Here is a 17,672-nt window from a genome sequence, read left to right on the forward strand (position 1 = left end):
TTGAAGGCAGTGAATGACTTCCTATCTGCTGGAAAATCCTGCCCATTCTCACTTCATGAATCTACAACAGACAGTGGGTTCCTTCATGGCATTTCTGTTTATCCCATATATAATAAGGCTCTGTTGATTTTTGAAGCTCCCGTTGATGAAGCCAGAGCATAACAAGATCTTTCTTGTAGCTTAGATCCTGCCTCTCCAAAGAGTGTGTAATTTGCACAGGAAACTCTGCAAAAGGAAAATAAGTGTCTCCCAAATTAGTACCTGTCGAGGGAGAAATGCTAATCCTCTCCATTAGCTCTGCAGCCTCCGGCCAAACGCTGAATGCGTATGATGCGGACATGGGGGTGGTTTGGACTGATGGGGATTTTTGTGGTTTGGGTTTTTTTTTATTTTTCTGTCAGCTGAACTATCCTTCCATTTCCCAGGCTATGAAGTGGCACAGAGTAAATATTATCCAGTAGTACCAGACAGAAATAAAGCAAGAAGAAAAATCAAGAAACAGACCCATTTATAAAACACACCAGGCTGAACGCAGGCTGGTGGCACTGCTGCATGGTGGAGCTGTACCTTCAGACCTTCTCAGCCCTTAAAAACACCCTCTTTCTCCTCATAGTGAAGGTTCAGTTTTGACAGTTAATGCACAGCTCTTGCATACACCCAGATGGAAATGCAATACGTTTTGATAACCATATGGTGCAACATGAAAGATAGTCAGGGATAAAGATTATAACAACCCAGAAATTAATTTAGTGTTGAGCTTGATCTGGATCCCACTAAACCTCAGTGTAAGCTTTTTCAGTGGTGTCTGGGTCGGGTCTTTCTCTGCTCTTTGTGTGTGACTTAAGGTTATTTTTCAAAGGTCAGCATAGCTGAGCATAAATAATAGATGAACTTGAAGCATTGTCTCCCTTTAAATCTGCCTCCAAATCACCTTTTGGGATTTCAAGGGGTTTTTTTACTGGTTTGCTCTACCTAAACCAATAATTAGATAATGCTCCACTTGCAACTGTAATTTGTGCTGGTAGATAATGAATGGTGAAGTGTTCCTCTGTGAATGACCAGGTGAGACTGATGACATATATCTGCTGAAGTGAAAATATAGCATTTAAATATAAAATAAAGTATAGCAGATTATAGAGGGGCTATGATTCTAAGGCAGTCTGTATTCTTTGCAACCAGGAAAATAGCATTGGTTATCTAGAAAGCAGGTAATTTTTCCCTAGGTTTTGGAATACCAGTCATTTTCAGATGACTTTGGATCCTTCCTAAGAGCAAGGTGTGGTGATAAAAACACAGGCCTTTAAAAACAAAAGACAGGAGCATTGCACAGGTGAAAGCAATTGCTAATAAAGAAGTATTAGCTGAGTAAATATTACCACCCAGCTCCACTTAATTAAATGCTTTGCTAAACACATGCAAGTACTTTTATAGACGCTAAACATGCAGGGGAATGCCAACTGACTTAGTGGATTTTTATGTTGCATTTTCTGGGCTGAAGTGTCCTCACAGAGCTGCTGTGTGGCAGGTCCCTGTGCCCCTTCCACCGCTGGAATCACGCGTTTGGTGCGTCTGCATTAGCCTGGGGTGAGGGCTGGGGATCCTGCCCGCTCCTCTGTCTCTGTCGCAACCCGTCTGTTAATATTCTGTATCTCCCAGCTCACCCCTCCGGGCGCTGCGGGGCAGCAGCCATTGCCCTGGGGAGGAACAGCCGCATGGCTGAGGTTTGGCCCTGCCGTGGGGGCCACCCTGCCTCTGCCGGTTGCCATGACCGTGGCACTGCCTTTTTGCCTGGAATATCTCTTGGACACAGGTTCCCTCTGTGGTTTTGCCTCCTGTTTTCAGCTTGTCTCGCCCCGCTGGCCCAGCCTCCTGCAACTGGCGCAGCAGGCCCGGCGCTGGGGAAGGGCCGCCCTGGACAGGAGCCAGCGTTTTGACTGAGGAAGATCGATTTAAATGGATGTTCATCAGAGCGTAATGATCCTTGTTAGCTCTGCGCCGGGGGCAAGATCGTCTCCTGACACCTCTGCGGGTATTATCACTCTGCGGAGGTAGAAGACAGCAGGAGAGAGCCTCATCCAAAATGGGGTTTGCAGCCTGACACCACGGCCCTGTTATTAATCACGATTCACCCGTCTGCAGACAGATTGCCACCTTCCACGTATTTCTAACATGAGGTGTTCGGAAGGTCATTGGTTATTCTTTTCCCTTCCAGTTTTATTATGGGCATTTTTGTTCCTGAGGATTTCTACATTTTATTGTAGATGGTCGTAATCAGCTTGCCTGCTGTCTTCTGGCTCAGTAACTAGCAGGGTTAGCTGAGGCCGCCTATTTTCAGAGAGCAGACTGTACCTACCGCCCAAAACACACCAACAAACTCCTTCCCAGTAACCTGCATTTTGGGGAGTCATTTTCTGCAGCAACTTCAGTTTTCCGTGGAGTCTCATTACTGCACATTTTGAAAATCTGCACAGATGCCTGAGCAGGCGTTAGGAACCTCAGAATATCCAACCTTTAGTTTTGTACTTGGTGTGACTTGACTTTTTGCAGTATATGATAAGGTGGTGAGACTAATTGCTGTCAGAGTTGAATTCATCGGAGTTCTGCAGAACATACAGATTTGTGTGTAGTGTGGCAGTGGAAAATGTTCTGCTCTGTGTGCAAGCGCTCGCAGATTCAAGTCTCATCCAATTCAGAATTGGAGGTCCTCTTGAACCTGTAAACTTTTCAAAGCTATTAATTTTTTCTGTTTCTAATTACAGATCTATACAGCAGGATTGTGGTCCGTAGTGCTCGCCTTTCTGCATCAGGGGTATGTTCAAAAGGGTGTAAGTATACAAATGGTCGATAGGATTTGAGGACTGAAATTACTTTCTTTGAAATCTTTACCTCCCACCTTCTCTGGGTTTCTTTGTACATCTTGGTAAAAGAAAGAAGGTATAACAGGCCTTTTTGCTCCTGTCCTTTTTTTTTTTTTTTTTAAATCAACAGTTGAAAGTGATTTGCTCTGATTAGGCTCTCAAGAGTGCTTTATGTTACAAGATTGCTGGATTTAAAACAGCGGAAGAATTTTCTGTGCCACTTAATCCCAGCCAAGTTCACATTTTGCTTTCTAATCCTGAAAGACCCATTCTCCCTCCCAGTCTCTGCCGTCCCTCCTGCCGCTGTGGTGGTGCTGTGATGCTGCATCGGGTGGGAGCTGCTGGGGCTTTGCAGGACCGCAGGTGGTATTTTTGGAAAGCTAAGTCAACCCTTCACTCCTCTGAGGTGAACAGGTGAAACTTCCCCATAATTAATGGCAGATGGGATTTTCAGCTCTCGCGGTCAAAGCCGGCAGGACAAGGGAGGACTCCGGGTGTGGGGTGGCCCATCAGCGGCACCATCTGCTGCCTCTCCCGCGGGGCTGGCACGGAGCACGCCCGGCTGAGGGGCAGGGGGGAAAGCAGAAGTCCCCAGAGCAAACTGCCCGTCGCGGGGCCATCGGGAAGCAAAAGGAGGTTTCCCCTGCATTTGCAGATTTATGGTGGGAGTTGGTTTAGTCCCGGGACAGTCTCGAGGTACTCGGTAGTTTTGTACCCTGCCCTCCCCATGGGCCCTGTGCAGTCTTCAAGGGGGAAGGCAGGACTTCAAACTTGCAAACTGTAAAGTCATAGAATCATAGAATCACCTGGGTTGGAAGGGACCTTTCAGATCATCTAGTCCAACCATCAGCCTAACTCTGTCAAAAAACCATCACTGATCTAAACCATATCTCTAAGCACCACGTCTACCCGGCTTTTAAATACCTCCAGGGATGGTGGCTCCACCACTTCCCTGGGCAACCTGTTCCAATGCTTAATAACTCTTTCAGTGTAAAAATTTTTCCTAATATCCAATATAAAAGTCCTTCAAGATGTGACAAGTGCCAGCGTGCGGCTGCGTGCATTGGTGTCCGGAAGGCTGGCAGCGCTGTCCTTTGCACCCAGAGTGCTCCCGGGGAGGTTTAATGTCTTGGGATAAATGAAAGGCATTAAGAAATGTCTCCTGCCCTTTGAAGATACAACCAAGAAATTTCACTTAGCTTAAGCACAGTATAATGGGGTTGTTATTCCCAGAGATTACCCTCAAAATATGCCTTTTTAATGGCTTGAAAGTGCACTGCAGAAAAGTCACCAAAATGGCTTGGTAATAAACAGACATTTCTCATCATACAGCAGAACGGGGAGGCTTAATTTCTCGGTGGTTAAATAGTAGCATTAGCGATGAGCTACTCTGTGATTTTGTTTGCAGGGTGAATGAATTTCCAAATATATTTTTACTGAGGAAGAGCTGTCTCACCATTACTGATAAATAAATGCAAATGTTAGAGTCATAATCTTCTTTAACCAAATAATGCACAATAATTAAGTTTTAAATTATTGATGTTATAAAAGGCAAAACAGCCGCTAGGCACCGGAGTTTCCATGACTTCAATACTGAATAATGAAAACTCTTTTTTCCCATTTTTGTCAAGTGCATTATTAAAATGCAATTCTTCATTTTTTTTTTTTTTGTCTTTTGAACTTTGAAGTCTATTTAAGCAAGGCCATTGGGGAAAAGTTAATTAAATTGGGAAAGTTAGCTGGCATATTTACCATTTCAGGGGCCATACTGTATTTTTACAGAGAGGTGAATTGAGTTTGCATTCACAAGAGTAACCTATGCAAAGTCAGCCCTGAACAGCAGCAAACCACAGAGGCAAAATGTGGTTACTGAAAAATATGTTCATGGCTAGAGAGGTTGGTGTTTTGATTTCGTCTTTAAGACTAGTCAGTCTTTTTGTATGTTGATAAATAGCTATGAGAAGCCCACTTGGGTTGTATCTGTGGGACAGCATTTCCTGTCCAAGGAAAAAGAGACAGTTTGGGGTACGCTGGCTCTTTTGTTTAGCATAGAAAAACTGTAACAAGGCTCAAGAACTGCAAGCTGAAAGCACACAAATTCAAACCAAATTAGATGTTTTAATTATGCAACCGAGTACTGAAGAAAGGTCTGAACGCTCCACCTCCAAGTGTCTTCGTGTCTGTAACGCAGGAGTCCAGAGCGGGTGGCCAAATGGCCCCCGGCGACTGCGACCAGGATGTGCATGGGGCATCCAGGGAGGAATAATATTTTAGGATTTATGGTGCAAAGCTATAGAGTTTGTGGCGGCTTGAGAAGGTGGGATCTGGGACGAAGCGTGACGGCAGGGCTGCGGCAGGGTCTCACCAGCTGCTTGCTCACAGCCCTGCAAATGAGCAGTTGCACGTCCAGAAGCACTAGCCTGCCTTGGGCGGGACGAGGCCACCGGTAGGAGCTGCCGGCTTTCCGACGGCAAAAAGGCTCAGTGCCTGGAGGTAGTGGGCACAGCTATAAATCTCTCATGGGAAATAAGTAACGTGTTGGGAATCTTTGGCAAGTTTAATTTAGTAACCGTGCCACAACCTCAATGGGGGTTTTGTTTGTTGGAGACTTGTTTATTTTTTCTTTATTTTTCTTCATAAGTCTGCTAAATTATTTAGGGGATGAATTTCAAAATTAGAAGATGCGGCACTAAAAAGGTGATGAATATTTTATGAAGGGTTCTGGGATTTTCTGGTATCAAAATACATGTTGCAGCCCTGGAGGCTCCGGTAGGGAGCCACAGGAGCCCCTCGCTCCCCCGTCCCAGCCGCGGTGCCCGTCGCGGCCACAGCAGGGAGCAGAGGGGTCCCTTCGTCCCCCAATCCAAATCGTGTCAGGGCTCAGCACTTTTCCTTTTTGGTGGTAAATAGGAAAAGAATATTTTGTATTAGTGGAGTTCCTACATATTTTGAGAGTGATTTTTAGATGGCAAATGTGGGCCTTGTTTTCTATACACCAGGGGAGAGGGAAAGGGAGTTGCAAAAGCCGCTTGAGAGTGCTCCCAGCAGCACCAGGGGATCCGCCGCCGCTGGAGAGTCCGGGGGGTGGTGGGGGAGCAGGAGCCTGCGCAGAAATGGGAAGCACAGTCCGGTAGGGACAGAGTCCTGGGAGGTTTCTCTGCAGAGAGAGGAGCAGCAGGAATAAAACGCCTGAGCCTTTCTGGAGGACGACCAGCAGTATCCTGGAGGGGTGTCTTTGAGCAGGTCTGTCTGCACCTCGGTGGATCCCTTAGCGACCTTTCAAGTCAGACAAGATCTGCAGTGAGTACTAATGGCTACAGTCAGGCTTTCTCCAGCGCAATTTACCCGTGTCTAAATGTATGTAAAATAAGTCCTGATGACACTTTTTCTTATGAATTAGCAGGTCTTGCTGACACAAATCAGGAAGTCAATACAATATTCAGCAAGCACATTAAATCTCCTTCTAACATGCAGCATGCTGAGACACTCTTCGTTATTACCTTAAAGTACCAGAAGCTGGAGGAATGCCAGCTTCTCCCCTCTGATGGCAACAACAATGACATAGGCAGAAATAATTAGCTCTCTGCTACACGGCTGGCATGGATGATGCTGTTCTTCAAAGCATGTTTCTCTCCCTTTAGCTGCTATGCAGAAATCCTTGATAATTAATCAGCTCTTGGTGACACTGCAACACTAATAAATCCTGAAGAGCTGCGTTTAATGTGTTGTGCAGATACACAGACCCGGGTGTTTTCAAGACGGTTGTGCTGCCGACGGAGCCTGAGCCGGGGTAACAGCACAGCGCGGCTGCGGTCGAGGGGCTCGGAGACTTGTCCACGCGGAGGATCTGCCAGTGCGGGCAGTGGCAGAGCAAGTCCTTGTCCTTGAACCTAAGAAAGAAAGAGCCCTTTGGGCTTCCTACAGTCTTTGACTACAATAGGTAAGAAGAAAATCTTTTCTGGCAAAGAGAGCCTATTCTGATTCAGTGGATTTTTAAAGGAGCTAAATTATCACCCCAAAATACAAGCTGAAACTTTTTCTCTTGAAGTTTATCAAAAATCTGACTTTTCTTTCTTTAATTCCCTGTTTGATTATTATACACATCTACCTTTCCTGCTTTGTTTTCCAAAGCAGGAGACCCTTGGCTCTGGGCAAGGCTGATCTTGATGGGATGCTCTGGCAAGAAGCTCTGGCAGCTGCCTGGGGCCCTCGCCCGCAAGAGCATCTCCCTCCCTGCTGTTGACCAGGCTCTGGGGGTGGACTGCACACCTTTCTTCTGTTGTTTTTTCAGGAGTGGGTCCTTAAGAAAACGCTAATGAAAGTTCTGCTCTGAAGGTCCGATTCTGGAAAGAGAGAACAATTTCTTGCTGAGAGATGACTTCATGGAGTTCATGTCCTAGGACAAGTAAGCTTGCAAACTCATAAGCTTGGGGTGAGAGAGCACCTCAACCGCACCCAAACACGTCTTTAGATAGCTAAGGCTGTTCATGGGAATCCTTCGTTACTTAATGCCACAAATCAAAGCGTCGTTTCACAGCACCACAAAACAATTCCTTTGGCCATATCAGGAGGAGGAGTTATTTTTTTCTCACCAAATATGTTGCAGTTATAATCTGTACCAGAGAATAATTTATTCCTCCATTGCAATGCTGGAGATGCTTTCTCGCTTTTACAGCATCAATTTCTTCTGCTTTTGGCAAACACTGTAACAAAGAGCAGGAAATGGTTTCAAATGTGTCCATCCTACTGACATGGATTGTAATGAGAGTAGAAAGTGGGCCAACATTAGCTCTCATAGTGTCAGTAGCAGAAGCCTGAGTGCCAAGCCATTTTAATTAATTATGTGCTAATAGTCTCTGGGCTGATGCAGCGTTCAGCATACTCTATGTGTACAAGTTATACTCATCAGTTCCATTTTTCCTTTCTGAATAAAAATTAGCAGTAATCCTTCAATTCTGTGGAAGCCTTCTGTTGCAATCCAAAAGTCAATGCAGCATTCAGGCTTCGTATGTACCTCACCATTCCCCTAGGCCGTTGTTTAGATGGCGTTTTTGGGAAAGTTAAATACCATTAGTATCCTGTGTCCTGCTTTGGCACAGCAAAGTCACTCCAGAGCTGCTATGGGTAAGGTTTACAACTACTCTGGGGCTCCAGGCAGCCAAAACAGCAGAAGCACAATGGCAAATAGGATCCTAATAGCCAGAAATCCATAAGAAAGATTTTTATTTTGGCAGATGCTTTTTCGGGTTTGGGGTTTTTTTAATGTCATCTCTTTCCCTACGGGATGGCTGTCTTGGTCTCTTGGCCATAGGCTGATGGAAAGTCCCTTGTTGCAGTGAAGGGAGGGATGTCCTCTCTGGACCTTTTCCCTGTGAAACCAAATATTTCAGAAGTGCCTGGACTGATCTGGAGAACTCTTAGTATGATTAAATGTAGAATTGGAGGGAAAGCAAAATCTGCCCATGGTGCTGTGGCAAAGTCCCTGGAATTGATGGAGGTTTCTCTGGTAGAAGACAGTCCTGGAGGAAGGCAGCTCACCATTCAAGGCTGATTTGGAAGGATTTGGGAATTTGCTGTCTGGCTCCTATTTTAATTCTTGTTCAGCTGTAAATACTCCCTTAACCCGGAGTGGATGGCAAATATCAAAGTCAGATGATTAAATGATTGCAAGTGCTAATGAAGTTCCTAAATAAGCAAAGACATTCAAATGCAATGGGCTTTAGAACCACATCAGGTCTTTATGAGATTGCAGCTTAAAAATGAGATACACTTTTCCCCCAGCTTAAAAATGAGATATAGTTTTCTCCTAGCTCACCGGAGCACGGCTATTTTCAGACTAAAATATCTCTTCTGTCCAGGCGGGAGAGCACTGCAATACTCAGGGTATTTAGTAATATAGTAAATGTACAACAGTCATGGTTATTTTGATTATTCTCTCTTCCACTTAGTATTTATTTTGAAAAGAGAGATTGTAGCTTTCTCTGCAGGTGCCATGAGATAATGTGTGTGATAACCCCATTACTAGATTACACTCGTAGCTTTCTCATGCAAGATGACGTACATACAAACCAAAAATAAATTCAAGCTCTTTTCCTTTGGTGGGCCTACTTTTGACTGGGAAGAACACAGAGAGGGCTCTGGTTAAAAACCGCGTATTCATTCCATATAAAATAAAGTCTCTTCAATTTTAATCACAGCCCTACCTCGAAGACCATGCTTTTTCCTCTGGGTACACAACCCCCCCAGTGCTTCCATTTTCTCCTGAGCACATGGACCTTTCCATCGAGGCAGGCATGGTATGTGCCGACAAGACCCTGAGAAAATCACTGCCCCACTCATTGCGGGAGAGCTGTAATTTCAATTAAGGCTGCTCTCTTTGCTGCTTGAAATGAAGATGAGTAGAGCAGGAGGCTGACTTTGGAAGTTTCTAGTGGTAAATATCCGGAGACTACTATCCCTGTCAAAAGGGATGGATGTTTCAACAGCTAGTCAGCCAATTTCACGCTAAAATTAAAGTTGTCAGTCATCAGGTGGCCTGCTTGGTAGATAAGTGATATTACAGTTTCACATACCCAACCTTTTTCCATTGGTCAGAATTTGATGCAGAATCCTTGCTGGCATGCCATTGACACATAAAATGTAGCAATTATTGCTAGCATTTTTATTCTCAAGGTTTTTTGGCACATTGAGCTTAGATTCCCATTTGCTTGGTTTAATACATGTAAACAATCCAATTTTTCATCAGTTCTGCTCAAGAGCTCATCAGTGACTGCATATGGGTGTAATCAAGTAAGCATCGTTTACTAAATTCAAAGCTTAGTTCTTTTCGTTTCCATCAGTTACCACTTCTTTTTACATTTCCTAGAACAGCTCCACATTTTTAAATAGCATTAGTCAGGATTCTTTTTTGTTTGTTTTACTCTTACCGTTATAATTTCAGTTCTTCTTTTTTTACTGCTTGAAATGTAATTCTACTTTCCCCACATAATTCCTTTGGAAAGCCAGATGGACAGAAATGGTCCCATGCTATGCTGAAATACTCCATCTTATTTATACAAGATAAATCTTGCTCCTAAGCAATTCTGAAGAACGTGCTCATTATATAATATCTACTGAATTTGTCATTCAACTCGTTCTTATTTCATCTTTCATCATTCTGCTGTTCTTCTCTATACACATGTACTGGAAAAGGGGAAAAAATAAAAGCTGTAGAGAAGATGATGACAGGAATCTTGTGAGATGGATGAATTTGTCTACCACTGTTTTGCCCCCATGATGACAAACAGATTTTTTTTTCCTCACCCTTTTTTCCTCTTCTCCCTGAAGTACACAGAGCTCCCTCGGGTTAAGCAGAAAAGCTGCTTGGTGGCACCACCGGGGAGCAGAGCACAACGCCTGCTGCTCAGTGTCAGGACTCCCAGCGGACTTGCTGATTTTCTGTGCTCAGGATTTCATGTGTCGAATTACTCCTGATGTGCGCTTCTGGAAATTCATCCATGGAAAAAATACGTATATTTCATCAGGAGAACACACTAGACTTTTTGGGAACGTGGATTCCTAGCAAGATTATCTGTGGTACATTTCTGATATCTTCACTTTATTCAGGTACGGCTCTTCAAAGCAGCCTTTCAAAGGGCAGAAATCCCCAGTGCGGTGCTCAAAGACTGAGGCTTCAAGGCAGAGGGAGTGAAAACCCTCCCGCCGCAGTTAGACATCTCAGCAGACCTCACCGTTTCTGACGCCTTCTGCAGTGCCTTTGCTGCGCTGTTGTGCTGATCGTGCCCGTGAAGACAGACTGTGCTTTTCATTTAGTACAGTGGCAAAAAGCCATTAGCACTAAGACGGTGGCTGGTTTTTTGACCCCTTTGCCTTCTTTGTCTTTCCAAGCTTTCTAGCGCGGCCTCTTGTGTTCTCCATGCCATCACCAGTCTCAAAGACCAAGGAGCGGTTGGGCTGTGCAGCCCCAGCAGAGCGGCACAGCCTTTCCGCCCGTGCTTTCCTCCCAGCCCACGTCCCCAGGAGCGAGACTGAACACCAGAGCCTGTCCTGTGCCCAGGCGGGAGCAGACGTGCTGGGGAATCTCCAACAATTTAACTCTCTGCCACAGATATTTTCACGCACGCCTGGGTCCGCACTGTCCTTAATTGAAATCATCCTGTCGTTGGTTGCTCTCATCCTATCCTTTGTGGGAGTTCCTTCCCCTCCCTGTGCTTTCTGCTGGCATGTTTCCAGCCGAGTGTGGTGTTATGGGAAGCAGCACGCTGTCTTCCAGTTTTGTCTACCTCTTTGAGCTGAAATATTAAACCTTTTCCCCATAGGCCTTCCTATTTCTCCCATTTACTGCATAAATGCTGCATAAAATGCTGGGATCTCCTTCATCTGGACCCAAGTGCTTCGTGATGACTATTAAGAGATATCTTACAAATTACAAACTATCTGTTCTATTGTAATGGTAAAGGCTTCTGCAGTATCACTTTTTTCCCTTGAGAGGGACAGAGACTCTCCCCATTTTTACTAGTTTTCTTGACTTTAAGGTGCTTGAAATTCTGCTTCCAACAGCACAAGTTAAAAACTGAGTTAGAAAAAGCACACCAGTTCCTCCTGTCCTGTAGGATCAGACTCTTCAGCTGACTTTGATCATTGTTAATTTATTTGTTTCACCACAGTTCCTCATTTGATCTTACTATTCACATGTTTTCTTTGGCAGGCTGTTGTGCAGGACTGCTGTTTCACGGTTCACTTACAGTAGCAGGAAATTACGTTGTCTCCACAATGTTCAGAGTTTCCAGCTCCGAAAGGTCAGCAGTAGGAAAAGTCTGCGTGAGGAAGTACGTAAAGGTGTGGCACCGATCAGCTAAGTCAGTGCCACTGGTTCGCAGCGGGCACCCGAGAATAGCCATCCCTCCTGGTTTTAAGAGGCAGGAGGAAAGACACCTCATAGCTCGTGAGTTTCCGTATTAAGCAAGAACAGTTTTGTGTCAATTAGCAGAAGTACAAAATGAGGTCGTACTTTTAAAATGACTCATTTTCACCAGTCAGTCCCAAGGCCCTGATTCAGCAAAGCCATAAAGCTGCACTCGTGCTCTCCCAGCAAGCCTCAGCATCCCGGCCACAGCACGGGCGCCTCGAGAGCATGGCTCTAACACATGCCTTCATTTGCTATCATGATTAAAGAAAATAACCCAATCCTTTTGACTGCTGCTTAAAATAACTTCAAAGGGCTTTTTACATGGAGAATTTCTTGTGGAGGCACGGTACAGCCAAACAGCATTTTAAGAGTCCTCATCTCAGAGATGTGGCCGTGTTGCAGCATTGTAACATGGAAGAGGCTTTACTGTAATGTTCTAGAGGTCAGGTTGAAAACCCTGGTTTGCTTCTTAAATCCGATGTTTATAACTTGATAACGAAGCATTTTTGAGCAATTTTTCATTGCAGTGGCTTGTTACTTAAGTGACTGCACAGATAGTTAATTCAACTTGAATGTTACGCTAAGGAAAAATCATATAGTCTACAGAGCAATATGGTTGAAAATCCTCTTGCAGTAAGACAAGGACATAGTATTTATAATATTGGATGAGCTCGTCATGTAAAAATGGTAAAGTAAACATAGAAAACTACCATACTGCTATGCTATTTCCTTCCCAGTCATTATTTATGCACCTGTTGTCTTAGACTCCAGTTATTTGTTTAGTAACTGTATTTGTTAATAACTGTAGTTGTAAAGGTACCTTTACCTTTACAGATTGTTAGGCTTGGATTCAGAACAGAGTGAAAACAGAGCTTTATCTATGTATACTATCTTATATCAGTAGGCTAAGGCAGACGTTTTTTTAGTGTCCCCCCTCCTCTTTAGCTATGGAAAAACGTGGATTAGTCAGAGGAGGTGGTGAACAGCACAGTGGAAAGTTCTTACACATAAACTCTGGAAAAAAACGTGACCTTAACAAAACAGAAGTTGGACGCACTTGGCATCCTGTAAATAGTTTGGTTTTACAGCTGCTAAAAGGGCGGAAGAATAGATTGCAATCCCTGAGCTAAAGCGCTGCCAGCGCCCAAATTGCTCAGGAAAGTAATAAGTGAAAGACCTTCCCTTAACAGGGTCTCGGCGGCCATAGGAAGAGGCAGGAGAGCGCTACAGTTGCTTCCACCTGTGGCTAGAAGCGTCTGTCAGCTGCAAGGCCAGTGTGCGGCCAGAACTGCCACAAGCAAAGGCTATTGAAGTGCTCGGGACCAGATGTTCTTGCAACACGGACAATGGTTAAACAACATTAACAGCGTTAACACATGAACACAGTGAAGGTTCCTTCTCTGAGTTTCAAATGCGAGAGTGTAAGGTGGACCCCTCACAGCTGTGGTAAGTAACAGCCAGCAGTGGTGGCGGAGGTCTCTGAATGGGCAGGCCAAGAGCCAAGAGCCAGGCAGTCAGACCTGGGGCACTTCTGGTCTCACCGTGCCCATCCAAACCTGCCCTCTTGCTGTGCCGAGGTTTGCATTGTTCCTGGCCAAGCGTGAGGAGAGAGGCTGTTCACTCCACGGAGTTAAAAACTGTGATTGTTGTTACTGCTTTGTGTAACAAAAAGTACAGAGAATTGTTTCCAAAGACTGTGTTAGAGCTGTGGTTTGATCACGCTGATAGTTGGTGCTTTAAAAGCCATTGGTATTAGCAATTACTCCTAGTTGCTAGGACATTCTGAAAAACTTTTCTTGCCTCACACCATTTGTTGAGAAAGACGACTGTTCTCTGCTGGATCTCCCGATCTGAAAAGCTCTTCTCTCTTAGAATTTTTCTAAGTAACATTTCAGATGCATGAGACAAAAATAAGCAAAAAGGGCACTGATCTGTTTGTTTTTTTAAAAAGTTTAAATGCAAGTTAAGCACCTCTTTATGTACAAAATGAAACTTCCTGATAGCTATGGATGAAGATTCTTTTACTGGTTTTCAGATTTTTTTCTTATTTGCCAAAGTGAGTTGACATTATCAAATTGCATCTTGACTTTGACAGAAAAACTGTCTCCTGCCCAAACCTGGCTATTACCTCAATGTGATGATAAGGTTTTCATGTCATTCCATTCTTTGAGAAACAAGTGTCAGCTGACTTTGACTTACCACCGAGTCAGAATACCGCTTCACTTCAAAAGGAATCTGCACAGAGCCGCCGACACGGATGCCGCGAGTGGAGCAGAGGGACCCCGCCGTGCTCAGCCAAGCTGCGATTTCACAACAGCAACGACGTGCCCATGTTAGTGGAGAACAGATAATTCCTCAGCATCCGATCTGTCTCTCTAAGATCTCTTGCTAGGTAATTTAAGAAATGAATTATTTTTTCATGAGCAAAAAATATTAAACAGGAATTTTGAGTTCTGTGATTTTAAACACTTTGTTAAAAAAACAACAAAAAACTCCAAAACATAACCACAAACAGGCAGGCTGACTTTTCTTCATGATTCCAGTTAAGAGCTCAAATAACTCTCTTGAACAGGATTTTCTGGGGTCAGTGTTTCTGTCTTAAGTGAATTCCCCCATTCCATCAATGCGCGCTGGCAGCACAGAACCCCCCCCGCAGCCCGGGCTGCATCCCCGGCAGCGTGGGCAGCAGGGTGAGGGGGGGATTCTGCCCCTCTGCTCCGCTCGGGGGAGACCCCACCTGGAGTAACAGGGCCAGAGGAGGCCCCGGAGCTGCTGGGAGGGCTGGAGCCCCTCTGCTGGGAGGACAGGCTGAGAGAGCTGGGGGGGTTCAGCCTGGAGAAGAGAAGGCTCCGGGGAGACCTTCCAGCCCCTGCCAGTCCCTGAAGGGGCTCTGGGAAAGCTGGGGAGTGACATTTTACAAGGGCATGTGGTGGTAGAGCAAGAGGTAATGGCTTCAAACTGGAAGGGGGGAGATTTAGATGAGATCTCAGGATGAAATTTTTCCCTCTGAGGGTGGTGAGCCCCTGTCCCAGGTTGCCCAGAGAAGCTGTGGCTGCCCCATCCCTGGAGGGGTTCAAGGCCAGGTTGGACGGGGCTTGGAGCAACCTGGGCTGGTGGGAGGTGTCCCTGCCCAGGGCGGGGGGGTGGGGGGGGACATGAGTTGGTCTTTAAGGTCCCTTCCAACCTAAACTATTCTATGATTTGTATCTCCTCAGCCTCGCTGACCCTTCGCAGAGGATGACGCTGATGTCGTGCAGTGCTGCTTCACCTGGAAGCCATCTCCCACCGTCAGCCGAATCCCTCCCATCCTGCCTGATGCCCAGCCCTCCAGCAGCACGCACGCAGCCCGCCTGCCTATCCACATGGCCAGCCTCTGCCTGCGGCCGAACGACGGGAACGTAACTCCACTCACCTGTGACTGCGTTTTACAGCGCTCCCTCTCTCACCAGCACTGCCTGGTTCCACTGCCGAGAAATTAGATCAAATAAAAGCTCAATTGTTTTGCAATGAATTGCAGCGAGGCAGCACTGTCAGTTTAATTAGCTCTTAACTCCAAGCTCGAAGCCTCTAATAAAGGTGCTCAGGAGCAGACGGTTAGTGGAAATAAAACGAATGATGGCAGCGTTGTTTCTAACAGGCTGGTGCTCTTCAGAAGGGAATGGTGCACGGGGAACTTCTCTGCGACTCACCAAGCCCGTAACCAGCTGTGTGATCCAGAGCACAGAGAGCGGGGAAATCGGCTGGAAAAGATCACACACGTTGCGTTGGGCCTGGTACAAATTACTTTAGGGGGAAACTTCCTCCCATATGAAAGTTCAACTTAGGCTGGAACACAACATAAGCCTTATTTTTCAATGTTTTCAGTGGATTTTGACAACGGAGACCCTGTGGTGGCCTGTTAAACCATGTAAGATATAATCTTTAAGGATTTTAAAGGAAAGATTCCTAGAGGCATGTCCTGGATAATAACAAATCTCTCAAGAGGGCTTGAATCTGCAGAAGAGGAATCGGCTAAAACCAGCCAATTCATGGTTGCTTACTTATTGACATGGGACTGCTTCAGCCCCTGCTGTAGCCTGGAAAGGTGGGAATGAAGGTGTGAATTTAGTTTCTCTGACAACTTTGATATGTTTTTTTCATAGCTGATGGAAATCTGAACTATAGGCAGTGCAGGGTAAAGTGAGGGTGACCGAGCACTGGCACAGGTTGCCCAGGGAGGCTGTGGACTCTCCATCCCTGGAGATATTCGAAAGCCATCAGGACACGGTCCTGGGCAACTGACTCCAGGTGGCTCTGCTTGAGCAGGGGCCTGGACCAGATGACCTCCAGAGGTCCCTTCCAACCTCAACCATTCCATGGTTCTGGGGACTGGAGCAGCGTCCAGTCCAGAGCAGGCTCAGAAGCGCCTGTTCACTCCTGTACTGATGAGCTGCTCTGTTCAGTCCCCATTTCCTGAGGAGGATCTGCTTTTCACTGGACAGTCTTGGACATAAGTGACCATTGTGCTGGCAGCTGGATGGTTTTGGGAAGTACAAATAAATGTGGCTCCAAAGGAACAGAGAAGTCTTGTTCTACTTTTATCTCTCTTTTTTCTCCCCATAGGGAAGGAGTGAGGTGTACACAGCCAACTGGGTCACCTCTGTGGGTGTCAAAGAGGGTGAATAATTGCTAATTTTTATTTGATTCATTTTACACCTTTCCTCTCCTTGGCCACCTGAAGTTCTACTGAGCAGTTGATAACTTCCCTGGAAATAAGTCATCATAGCAAACCCTTCCGTGAAAAGTTTTTGGGCTGTAGCTTATGGTACATAGATCATTTACAGCATTTGCTGTTAATGATAACTGTTTTTATTGGGCCATTCAGTCTTGGGTAATACTACGACGCCCTCACTGGAGGGACAGTAAATACATAAATCACATGTTTACAATGATGAATCAACTATTATGACTTTTAAAAACTTTGTTTTCTGAAAGTATTTGCTCTCTTTGCTTGAAACATATTGTTCATGCCAACACATTTGCTAAGAAGTTTGCAAAAAAAACCGAAGACAAAACAGATAAACGGAGAAAACACATATGTTTTAAAATGGGAGACTCATTTTTCTAAGAACATTTGTATGTTTGTCAAAGTCCCCAAGTACGAGCAGTTTTTTTCATTTGACTGAGACAGACTTGCAGCCCAACTAGACTTGATGTGAATTAGTAAGCGAGACCCTCCAAAATCTGCTGCTACAGGAGAAACATGTTGCTGTATCCAAAACATCCAGAGGGGAATTATGCAAAGAGATTACTCATCACCGAAGCAAAGTCTTAATTGCAAGTTCCCAGCGCTGATTGATGTCTGGGCCACAGCACCAACTCCTCTCCCTGCGCGCGTCCCCTTTTGCGATAGGAAAAGGTTTTTGCCTCCCCTGCAACCGATGGTGGCTGAGACTTGACTCTGATCCCACCCCTCAGGAATAACCATTGCAACAGCACGGAGCTGAGCGGAGGGTGGTCCCGTAACACCCGCCCAGGCTGGTGGCCAGCAGGACATCGAGCCCACGGTCAGGAACTGAACTGTGCACCCACCTGCCAGCTCTGGCTGTAGCGGCCGTGCCCCTGACGACGTCTCTTTTGCTGGATGGGAGTAAACTAGACACAGTCTGAATTCCTGCACAAACGGGGATGATTCAGGATTGCTCTCTGTCACAAACCTACTGTGAACTTTCAAATATTGACTGACAGCACCCATTTCTGGAACACACAATAAAAGCTGTAATTAAAAAAAAAAAATGCTTTTACCTTTGTGGTTGCAGAGAAAGGCATGAAAATGTGACACTGGCATAGGTGGATGGCTGAGAAACAGAAATAATAACAAAAAAAATCAAATTAAAGGAAGCACAGGTTGTGTTAGTCTCAAAAAT

General features: G+C 45.3%; 1 long non-coding RNA gene across 1 annotated transcript; it reads left to right on the forward strand.

Moving 5' to 3' along the window:
* The first annotated feature begins 2,758 nt into the window (after window positions 1-2,758).
* LOC134519601 (uncharacterized) lies at window positions 2,759-17,422 on the forward strand. Its single transcript, XR_010072258.1, has 6 exons — window positions 2,759-2,809; window positions 6,592-6,798; window positions 7,150-7,263; window positions 12,957-13,212; window positions 13,862-14,158; window positions 14,982-17,422. It is a non-coding gene; the product is annotated as an uncharacterized LOC134519601 (long non-coding RNA).
* The last annotated feature ends 250 nt before the right edge of the window (window positions 17,423-17,672 follow it).

This window comes from Chroicocephalus ridibundus, chromosome 8 (assembly GCF_963924245.1).
Source record: "Chroicocephalus ridibundus chromosome 8, bChrRid1.1, whole genome shotgun sequence".
NCBI classification, from domain to species: Eukaryota; Metazoa; Chordata; class Aves; order Charadriiformes; family Laridae; genus Chroicocephalus; species Chroicocephalus ridibundus.